At 48.0% G+C, this 11,597-nt stretch overlaps 1 protein-coding gene and 1 long non-coding RNA gene across 2 annotated transcripts in view; both read right to left on the reverse strand.

Annotated features, from left to right (window-relative positions):
- Positions 1-11,597, reverse strand: part of LOC109925853 (poly(A)-specific ribonuclease PNLDC1-like) — a 31,654-nt gene that overhangs the window by 15,624 nt on the left and 4,433 nt on the right. The gene's annotated exons all lie outside the window — the stretch shown is intronic.
- On the reverse strand, positions 5,048-10,359 carry LOC125487951. Its single transcript, XR_007266167.1, has 2 exons — positions 10,227-10,359; positions 5,048-6,497 (listed from the first exon to the last, which is right to left on the reverse strand). It is a non-coding gene; the product is annotated as an uncharacterized LOC125487951 (long non-coding RNA).

An 11,597-nucleotide genomic window follows, 5' to 3' on the forward strand; every position in this document is an offset into this window, starting at 1 on the left:
AAAGATGTGCAGGTTAGGTGGATTTTCCATGGGAAATGCAGGGTTACAGGGATAGAGGAGGAGTTGGGTCTGGATGGGATGCTCTTTTTGAGGTTAGTGTGGACTAGATGGGCCGAATAGCCTTATTCAACAGTGTAGGGATTCTATGATAAATGATGAGGAAGGCACGTGGAATGTTGTAGTCAGTTGTGAGGGGAATGGAATAAAAAAAATTGGGCAAGTTTTACTGAAGCTGTAACAGGGTGTTGGTGAGATATCATCTGGGAACTCCGTAAGGTTTGGCCCCTTCATTTCAGAGCAGATAGAATTACTTCGGAATGAATTCAGAGAAGTTTCTTTCTACTTCCTAGGATGAAAGCGTTATACCATGAGGCAAGGTTGAACAGGTTAGGTCTTTACCCATTGGATGTTAGAGGGAGAACTGATGTGTAAGATTCTCAGGGGTCTGGAGAGGACACTGATATTTCTTGACATATGGTAGTCTAGAACTCGGAAAGAGTTTAAGGACTCCCTTGTCATTCATATCAACGATTTGGATGGTTAGGGGTTTTTCGGATGACACCAAAATTGGTGGTATAGTGGATAGTGAAGAAGATTATCTAAGAGTATGACAGGATTTTGATCAGATGGCCCAATGGGCTGAGGAGTGGCAGATGGAGTTTAATTTAGATAAATGTGAGGTGCTGCGTTTTAGTAAGGCAAATCAGAGCAGGACTTACAATTCATGGCAGGGCCCTGGGGAGTGTTGTTGAACAAGAGACACCTAACCGTTCAGGTACTTGGTTCCTTGAAAGTGGTGTCACAGGCAGACAATGATGAAGAAGGCATTTGGCATGCTTGCCTTCATTGGTCGTAGCATTGAGTACAGGAGGTGGGACGTCATGTTGCGACTGTACAAGACATTGGTGAGGCCACTTTTAGAATGCTGTGTACAGTTTTTGTCATCCTGCTGTAGGAGGTATATTACTAAATTGGAAATGGTACAGAAAAGACTTATAAGGATATTACTGGGACTGGAGGTTTTGAGTCATAACGAGAGACTGGATAGGCTGAGGTGTTTTTCACAGGAGCAGAGGAGGTTGAGGCGGTGACCTTTATGGAGGTTTATAAAATCCTGAGGTACGTAGACAAGGTGAATAGCCAAGTTCTTTTTCCAAGGGTGTGGGAGTCCAGAAGGAGAGACTAAGAGACACCAGTTGGTGACAGACACTGCTGAAATTTAATTAACCTCTGTCTTTCTGTTTCAGCCCAAAGTGACTATCCTCATGAAGCAGCATTTGATGCCTTTATCTGTGGGACAGGTTTGCTGATAAGATTCCTCAACATTGCATTTAAATGACATTCACATCACACAAACGGGCTACTCGGTCCATTAGCTCTGTGCCGGTGTTTCTCCTCCTACCTCCACTTCATCCCACCCATCGCTATATCCTTCCTCCATCGCGTTTTAATCCAGTGCCCCCTTCAGTATGTCAGTATTATTCACCTCAACCCCTCCCTGCTAAAGCGAGTACCCTTTCTCATCTTAAAGGATATTGTTAAACCTTCAGCCCTCTCCTTCCTCAAGAGGCGTTCTGGTCTGTTCACTCTTACCTCTAACCTCGCCGTGTTTGGAATGTCTTTGCAAATTAATTTTGTACTTTTCATCAACATCTCTGCCCTTCTTATAAATATGGAGACCCTGAATTGTACACACTGCTCCAAATGTGATCTGACCAAGACATACGCAGACCAGAACTGTGCACAGTGCTCTAAGTGTGTTATAAACAAGGTATATGGTGACAGAACCATGCATAGTGCTCCAGGTGTGGTAGAGGGTTGTTTTTCGGAGTGGAGACCTGTGACCAGCAGTGTTCCATAGGGATTGGTGCTGGGTCCACTGTTGTTTGTCATTTATTCAACAAGTTGGGTAAGAACACAGGGGCCATAGTTAGTAAGTTTGCGGATGACAGCAAAATCGGTGGCATAGTAGTGAAGAAGCTTGTCTGAGAGTACAGCAGGATCTTGATGCGCTCAAAGAAGTGGAAGATGGAGTTTAATTTAAATTTAATTTGACTTCAATTTAAAGATGTTGCATTTTGGTCACATAAACCAGGGCAGGACTCATACATTTAATGGTAGGACCCTGGAGAGTTTGTTCGAATCAAGAGGCCTAGGGGTTCATATACATTTCCTTAAAAGTGGTGTCACCAGTTGACAGGGTGGCAGAGGAGGTATTTAGCACACTTGCCTTCATCATCAGAGCTTTGAGTGCCGAAGTTGCGGCTGTAGAGGACATTGGTGAGGCAACGTTTGGAATGCTGCATACAGTTCTAGTCACCCTGCTTTAGGACGGATATTATTAAATTGGAAAGAGTGCAGAAAATATTTACAAGGATGTTACTGAGACTGGAAGCTTTGAGTCATAAGGAGAGGCTGAATAGGCTGAGACCTTTTTCCCTGGAGCTTAGGAGGCTGAGGGGTGACCTTTTTTGAGGTTTATAAAATCATGAGGGGCATAGATTAGGTGGGTAGCCAAGGTCTTTTCCCCAGAGTTGGGGAGCCTGAAACTAGAGGACATAGGTTGAAGGTGAGAGGGGAAAGATTTAAAAGGAACCTGAGGAGCACCTGTTTCACAGGAGGGTGGTACATATATGGAACAAACTGCCAGAGGAACTGATGGAGGCTGGTACAATTACATTTAAATGCATCTGGATGGGTACATGGATAGAAAAGTTTAGATGGATATGGGCCAAACCCAGGCAAACAGGACTAGTTCAGTTTAGGAAACCTGGTCAGCATGGACGAGTTGGGTTTGAAAGGTCCATTTTGGTGATGTATGACTCTGTGACTCTTAAGTGTTTATATGAACATGTAACATATATGAACATAGAAGGCTATGAGTTTATAATAAATAGAAGCTTGATGACTGGCATGGACACAATAGACCGAAGATCCTGTCTTTATGTCATAAAAACTCTGACTCTCTACACCGTCAACTTGTAGGGGAGAGCATGGGACAAGGGGCAGGGAAGGCTTTATTCACAAGTGGCTTTCTCAGTCCATTCTTGAGTCTGGAGAGACCAAGGGAAGCACAATAGCAAACCCGTTTCCCTCCACGTCACACTCCTGGGTTTTCAGTCCTTCCCTGGCCATAGACAGCAGGAGGTTTGGAACCAGAGCATCCCCGTCCAAGAGTTGCAGGGAGAGGGGGCAGAATGGAGGGGAAGGTTGTCAGTGGATGTGCCGAGGTTGGGGGATGCGGTGGGAAGGTGGAAGGCAAAGATTAACATGTCTCCATCCTCTTTTCCACTTTCCAGTCGTGCTGCAGTTGGCTCAGCTGCTCCTGACCCATGAGAGCGGGTAGGTCTGGTGGTCGCAAGCAAACGTTCAGAGACACCGTCCCATCCCCCTTGTGTGCACTCTCTGTCTGTCTGTCTCTTCTCTCTCTCTGTCTCTCTCTCTCTCCCCTCACCTCCGAATCTTACGCACTTTCGGGACTCTCTCCCCACCATGTGATGGGATCTGGTTCTGTCCATAAGACACGGAAGCAGAATTAGGCCATTCATTCCATCGCAGCGGCTCTGCCATTCGATCGTGGCTGATATGTTTCTCAACCCCATTCTCCTGCCTTCTCCCTGTAACCTTTGATCACCTCACTCATCAAGAACATATCTATCTCTGTCTTAAATACACCAGGTGACTTGGCCTCTGCAGCAATGAGTTCCACAGGTTCACCACCCTCTGGCTGAAGAAATTCCTCCTCATTTCAGTTCTAAAGGGTCATTCCTTCACTCGGAGGCTGTGCCCTTGGGTCCTAGTCTCCCTACTAATGGAAACATCTTCTCCATGTCCGATGTATCCAGGACTCTCAGAAACTCAGTAAGCTTCAATATGATACCACCAATCCTTCTAAACTCCATCAGCTACAGATCCAGACTGTCCAACTGCTCCTCATTTAACAAGCACTTCACCCCTGGGATTGCTCTTGTAAACCTCCTGTAAATCCCCTCCAACATCAGCACATCCTTCCTCCGATACGGGGCCCAAAACTACTCTCAGTATTCCATTGCAGAGCTTTGGCAGTCCACCCCTGCTCTTGCATTCTTGCTGTCATGAAATGAATGCTAATATTGCATTTGCCTTACTAACTGCCAACTGAACCTGCATGTTAATCCTAAGAGAATCCTGAACTGGGACTCCAAGTTTCTTTGTGCTTCAGATTTCCAAAGCCTTTCCCCATTTAGAAAATAGACTATGTCTCTTCTCCCTCCCGAAGTGCACACTTTCCCACATTATATTCCATGTGCCACTTCCTTGCCCACTGTGTGAGCCTGTCCAAGTCCTTTTGCTCCCTTAACACTCAATCCCTCTCCACCTCTCTTTGTGTCATCCACAAACTCATGGTGATGGGGCTCTATCTGCGTGGAGACAATGAGAGTACAGTCTGATCCTACAAGCTACCTGCCAACCCGATGTACCACAGTCATTTTTTTTCTAATACTGCAAAAGTCATAAATCCTCCTTCTTTCTCTCCCCTCTCCCTTTCTCTCTCTCTCTCTCTCTCTCTTTTCCCCCCCATGCTGCCCCCCAGCCTCTTTGAACCCAGGACCCTGCAGATTGGGGAGTATCTGGCTGTACTCGGGCCTTACGAGAACAACGTCAATCTGATCAGGGCACGTGTCTCCTTCACGGTGAGTCGAGGTACGCGCGGGAATTGTGTGTGGGTGCAGTCCAAAGCGCCCAGAGCTTTCTGGCTAGACCCTACCACCCTCTCCACCTCCCCAAAAACTGGAACACCAGTTTTTATAGATGCACCATAGAAAGCATCCTACCTGGGTGCATCACGGCCTGGAATGGCAACGCTCTTACCCAAGACCGCAAGAAATTACAGAGAGTTGTGAACACAGCCCAGTCGGTCTCACAAACCAGCCTTTCTTCCATTGGCTCCATCTATATTTCTCAGTGCCTCGGGAAAGCAGCCAACGTTATCAAAGGCCCCTCCCACCCCAATTATACTCTCTTCCGTCGGGCAGAAGATACAAAAGTTTGAAAATATGTCCTGACAGATTTTTCACATTACATTTATTGACAGTGTAGGGGAGTTTGTATCTGTCCCTGACCTGAGACTATTTAATGGGATACTGTAGAGAGAACTTTACTCTGTATCTAACCCTCTGCTGACCCTGACCTGCGAGTGTTTGATGGGGGCACTGTAGCGGGAACTTTATCTAACCCTTTGCTATCCCCGTCCTGAGAGTGCTTGATGGGAACAGTGGTGAGGAAGCTTTGCTTGGAGTTTAAGAGTAGAGAAAGCTTTATTTTCACTTCAGTAGAGTGGAGGGAGCTTTACTCTGTGTCTAGCCCCGTGCTATTTCTGACCTGAGTATTTGATGGAGACAATGTCATAGGAGATTTAATTTCTGTTTAGGAGTGTAGAGGCAGCTTTAGTCTATCTACTGTCTACCGTTTATCTACTTCGTGGCCCCTTGTAGGCAAGGTGGTAAAGACAGCGTATGGCATGTTGCATTTATGGGTCAGGACATTGAGTGCAAGAATCAGGATGTTACGTTGCAGCTAGGCCACACTTAAAATATTGCATTCAGTTCTGGTCACGACATGACAGGAAGAATGTGGAGGCTTTGGAGAGGGTGCAGAAGAGGTTTGCCAGGATGATTCCTGGATCAGAAGGTATGAGCAATAAGGAGAGGATTTCAGGTTGCTTTCTCTGGAGCAGGGGAGGCTGAGGGTAGACTTGATTGAAATAATATAAAATTCTGAGATGTATAGATAGGTTTGATGTTCAGAATCATTTTCCCAAAGTTGAAACTTTTAGTACTAGGGGGCATGCATTTAAGGTGAGGGGGAAGTTCAAAGGAGATGTGAGGGGCAAGTTTATTACACAGAGTTGTTGAGTCTGGAAGATGCTGCCAGGGGTGGTATTGAAGGCAGATACACAGGGATGTTTAAGGGACGTTTAAATAAGCACACAAATATGCAAGGAATGGAGGGATGTGGGCCAAGGGCAGGTAGCAGGGATTAATTTAATTTGACATTGTTCAGCACAGTATTATGGGCCGAAGAGCCCATTCTTGTACTGTATGGCTGTATGCTCTGTTTCTAAAACTGTTTCTGAAGAAGGGTCCCGACCCGAAACATCAACTTTCCTGCTGCTCTGCTGACTTGCCTGCTCTGTTCCTCCAGTTCTACAATCTGCTGTCTCTGTCCTGGGTGTGTTTCATGGATCTCTGTAGAGCGATCTTTAATTTCTGTTTGTGTAGAAGAAGCTTTCCTCTATCTCTAACAGTGTTGCCCCTGCCCTGGGTGTGCTGCTTGTTGACGCTGGCTGTAAATCATGTATTTCCCAGTCCCTCTCAGGGCCTGACCCACAGGCTGAGCGACCTCCGATTCTGTTGGTGAAGGTGCGTCGGGGCTGGAATACGAGTCCCGCGGAGATTGCGAAGGAGTTCGCCACGTTTTGCTCGCTGGACGTCAGGAAGGAGAGTTCAAGACAATACCTGCTGGCCACAAATGAATGGAAAGGGTGAGTGATCGAAAATCAGGAGGGATCAACTGTGGAGAACATATCCAGTGCCCTTCCTTTTTAAACAGGGTCTATGACCGAGTGAGAGAGACCCCATCTTTAAGCAAGGTCCCTGACAGAGAGAGAGAGAGAGATGGACTCTATCTTTACCAGAGTCCCTCACAGACAGAGAAAGACAGAGAGACTCACTGTTTAAACAGGGTCCGTTACAGAGCAAGTCTCCTTCGTTACACAGGCTGCCTGCCAGAGAGAGACAGACACTGCCACTTTAACAGGTTCCCTGATAGAGAGAGACAGAGAGAGAGAGACTCCCTCTTTAAACAGTTTCCCTGACAGAGAAATTCCCTCTTTAAATAGCATCCCTGACAGAGAGAGAGAGAAAGAGAGACATCCTCTCTAAACAGAGTCCCTGACAGAAAGAGATAGAGAGAGACAGACTCCCTCTTTAAACAGGACTCTTGTGAGGGAGAAACTCCCTCACAAAACATGGTCCATGACCGAGAGAGACTACCTCTTTAAAAAGGGCCGCTGACTGGGAGAGGGAGAAGAGAGACTCCCTCTTTCAGCACAGCCCCTGATAGTGGTAGACTGAGAGACTCCCTCACAAAACAGGGTCCCTATCAGAGCGAGAGAGAGAGACTCGCACTTTACATAGAAGCATAGAAGATAGGAGCAGGAGGCCATTTGGCCCTTCAAGCCTGCTCCGCCATTCTTCACGATCATGGCTGATCATCCAACTCAATAGCCTAATCCTGCTTTCTCCCCAAAACCTTTGATTGCATTCACCCCAAGTGCTATATCTAGTCGCCTCCTGAATACATTCAATGTTTTGGCATCAACTACTTCCTGTGGTAATGAATGCCACAGGCTCACCACTCTTTGGGTAAAGAACGTCTCCTCATCTCCGTCCCAAATGGTCTACCCCGAATCCTCATACTGTGACCCGTGGTTCTGGACACACCCACCAATCGGGAACATCCTCCCTGCATCTACCGTGTCCAGTCCTGCTAGAATTTTATAAGTCTGTATGAGATCCCACTCTTCGTTCGTCTGAATATTAGCGAAACCAATTCCAACCTAGTCAATCTCTCCTCAGAAATCAGACCCGGAATCAGCCTGGTAAACCTTCACTGCATTCCCTCCAGAGCAAGAGCATCCTTCCTCAGAAAAGGAGACCAAAACTGCGCACAGTATTCCAGGTGTGGTCTCACCAAGGCCCTGTACACCTGCAATAACACACCCCTGCTCCGTACTCGAAACCTCTCGCAATGAAGGCCTTTTCTGATGAAGGCCCTAGGCCCGAAACGTCAGCCTCTCTGCTCCTATGATGCTGCTTGGCCTGCTGTGTTCATCCAGCCCTGCACCTTGTTGTCTCAACATACCATTTGCCTCCTTTACCACCTGCTGCACCTGCATGGTTACCTTCAGCAACTGATGCACAAGGACACCCAGGTCCCGCTGCACACTCCCTTCTCTCAATTTACAGCCATTCAGGTAGTGATCTGCCTTCTTGTTTTTGCTTCTAAAGTGAATAACCTTACATTTATCCACATTATACATCATCTACCATCGATTTGTCGACTCACCCAACCTGTCCAGGTCATGCTGAAGGATCTCTGCATCCTCGTCGCAGTACTGTTATTGATAGAAGGCGAGCCAGAGAGAAAGACAGAGATAGAGATACTCCCTGACACCGAGTTGGGAGAGACACCTTCCTTAAACAGAGTCCTTGGCAGAGAGGCGTGAGAGAGAGAGAGAGAGACTCCCCTTTTAAACAGTGTTCTTGAAAGAGCGAGAAAGAGACTCCCTCACAAAACAGGTTCCCTGACACAGCGAGAGAGAGAGGGAGAAAGACTCCCTCTTTAAACAGGGTCCCTGACAGAGAGAGAGAGACAGACTCCCTTGCAAAACAGGGTCCGGGACGGAGAAATTCTCCCTTTAAACAGGGCCCCTGACTTGGGGTGGTGATGGTGAGAGAGAGAGACAGACAGACAGATAGATAGACTGACTCCCTCTTTAAACAGGGTCCCTGGCAGAAAGGGGGAAAGAGAGACTCCCTTTTCAAACACTATCCTTGACAGAGAGAGAGAGACCGCTTCTTTAAACAGGGTCCCTGACAAAGTGGGAGAGAGTGTCCCTGTTTAAACAGGAACCCTGACAGTTGGAGAGTAAGAGTGAGAGGGAGAGGGAGACTCCCTCTTTAAACAGGGCTCTTGACAGAGAGAGACAGACTCCTTCTTTAAACAGGGTCTGCAACAGAGAGGGAGAGAGACTCCCTTGCAAAGCAAGGTCGCTGACAGAGAGAGATGGACTCCCTCTTTACTGGAGTCCCTCACAGACTGAGACAGACAGAGAGACTAACTCTTTTAAAAAAAGCATCCCTTACAGAGCGAGACTCCCTCTATACACAGGGACCGTGACAGAGAGAGAGAGAGACTCCCCACTTAAACAGGAACCCTGACAGAGAAATTCCCTCTTTAAACAGAGTCCCTGACAGGGAGAGAGACTCCCTCATCAAACAGGCTCCCTGACAGAGAAATCATAACAGAGACTCCCTCTTTAAACATGGTCCACGACAGATAGAGAGATGGACTCCCACTTTACCAGAGTCGCTCACAGACAGAGAGACACTCACGCATTTAAAAGGGTTCCTTGCAGAGCGAGACTCGCTCTTTACCCTGGGTCCCTGACAGAGACAGAGTCTCTCTTTAAGCAAGGTCTCTGAGAGAGAGAGAGAGAGACTGTCTGTCAGGGACCTTGCCTAAAGAGGGACTCCCTCTCGAGCTCGCTGTTTCTGTCTCTCTCTCTCTCTCTCTGTGTCAGAAACCCTCTTTTTAAAGAGACAGTTTCTCTTGCACGTGCTCTCTCTCTCTCTCTCAGGCCCTATTCGAAGGGGGAGTCTCTGTATCTCTGTCTCTCTGCCCACCCCCACCATCCATCAGATACCCTGTCTTAAGAATGAGTCTCTCTCTGTCAGTGACTGTTTTGCTGGGGTTGGGGGAGGGAGTGAGACTCCATCCTTAAAAAGGGACTCTGACAGAGAGAAAGAGAGGGACTCCCTCTTTAAACAGGGCTCTTGACACAGTGGGATGGAGAGACTCCTTTAAACAGTGTCCCTGACAAAGCGAGAGAGAGAGACAGATTTATCTATTTGTCACATGTACCAAGTATAGGAATACTTAAGTACAGTGAAAAATGTACAAAGTCACCATTCACTGTGCCCACTTGGTTACAAAAACTAGAATTAAAAGATTTAACGGAGTCAAAAGTTAAGTAGGAATCTCGGTTTCCCAAGTCCCATCTCCACAACGGTCGCCATTCCATCGCTAGGACACCCAGGAGTCCGCCACTGCTAATGCGACAGGCCCCGCTCTCGCCTCCGGCCGCTGCCGCCTCACCGGCCCCGCTCTCGCCTCCGGCTGCTGCCACCTCACCGGCCCCGCTCTCGCCTCCCGCCGTCACCTCACCGGCCCCGCTCTCACCATCGCTCCGGCCCACGCTCAATCCACTATCACTGCAGGACATGGCCTGTGCGTTCAGCTCTCCCCATGTGGTTCCCTGTCGCGGCCCAACTCCTTAGGTAGGTAGTTAAAAGGGAGCGGGGGTGCGTGGAAGAGATAGAATTACTGCAGAGAGGAGAGAAAAGAAAGGATAAGGAAAGGGAACTGGCGGGCAGAGTGGAGCTCCAAACGGAGTGACTTACCCTGACCGCCATCTTGGATTAAACAGGGTCCCTGACAGAGAGAGAGAGAGAGACTCCCTCTTTAAACATGCTCCCTGGCAGAATCGGGGAGAGAGAGAGAGAGATTCCCTTTTTAAACACCATCCTCGACCGAGAGAGAGACTGCCTCTTTAAGGAAGGTACCTGACCGGAAGGGAGAGACAGAGCCACTCCCTCTTTAAACAGGATCCCTGACACAGCAAGAAAGAGAAGGAAAGAGGGACCCTGACTGTGGGACAGAGAGAGAGGGAGACTCCCTTGCAAAACAGGGTTCCTGACACAGAGAGAGAAAAAGAGAGTAAGACGCCCTCTTTAAACAGGGTCCCTGAGAGAGGGAGAGAGATTCCCTCTTTAAACAGGGATCCTGAAAGGGAGGGCGGGAGGGAGAGAATGAGAGAGAGGCTCCCTCTTTAAACAGGGCCCCTGACAGAAAGAGAGGGAGAGAGACAGACTCCTGCTTTAAATACGGTCCCTGACAGAGTGAGGGAGAGTCTCTCTTAAAACAGGATCCCTGACAGAGAAAGAGTGACTCTGTCTTTAAACACTGTCCCTCACAGAGAGTGAGACTTCTCCTTAAACAGGGTCACTGTGAGAGAGGGATACAGATACACTCCCTCTTTAAGCAAGGTCCCTGGCAGTCAGAGAGTCTGTCTGTCGCTCTCTGTTTCAGGAATCCTTTTTAAAGAGGCAGTTTATCTTGCGAATACTCCCTCTCTAGCTGTCTCTCGGGCCTTGTTCAAAGAGGGAGTCTCTCTCTGTATCATGGATCCTGTTTAAAGGGAGAGTCTGTCTCTCTGTCTCTCTCTCTCTCCCACTCTCCATCAGGTACCCTGTTTTAAGAAGGAGTCTTTCTGTCAGTGACCATGTTTTGCTGGGGTCGGGTGAGGTGGGTGTTGGGGAGTGGGGGGAGAGAGAGAGAGAGAGAGAGAGAGAGACTGATTCCATCCTTAAAAAGGGACTGCGACAGAGAGAAAGAGGGGGATTCCCTCTTTAAACAGGGCTCTTGACAGAGTGAGATGCAGAGACTCCTTAACAGTGTCCCTGACGAAGAGAGAGAGAGAGACAGATTTATTTATTTGTCATATGCACAAAGTACATATGTACAGTGAAAACTCTACAAAGTCACGATTCACTGGCGCGCATTTGGTTACAAAAACCAGAATTAAAAGATTTACCAGAGCCAAAAGTTAAGTGAAAGAAAATAAAGTCCGGATCTCGGTTTCCCAAGTCCCATCTCCACAACGGTCGCCGTTCTATCGCTAGGACACCCAGGAGGCCGCCGCTGCTAATGCGACAGGCCCCGCTCTCGCCTCCCGCTGCTGCCGCCACGCCGGCCCCGCTCTCGCCTCCCGC

The sequence above is a fragment of the Rhincodon typus genome, chromosome 47, assembly GCF_021869965.1.
Source record: "Rhincodon typus isolate 14 chromosome 47, sRhiTyp1.1, whole genome shotgun sequence".
NCBI classification, from domain to species: Eukaryota; Metazoa; Chordata; class Chondrichthyes; order Orectolobiformes; family Rhincodontidae; genus Rhincodon; species Rhincodon typus.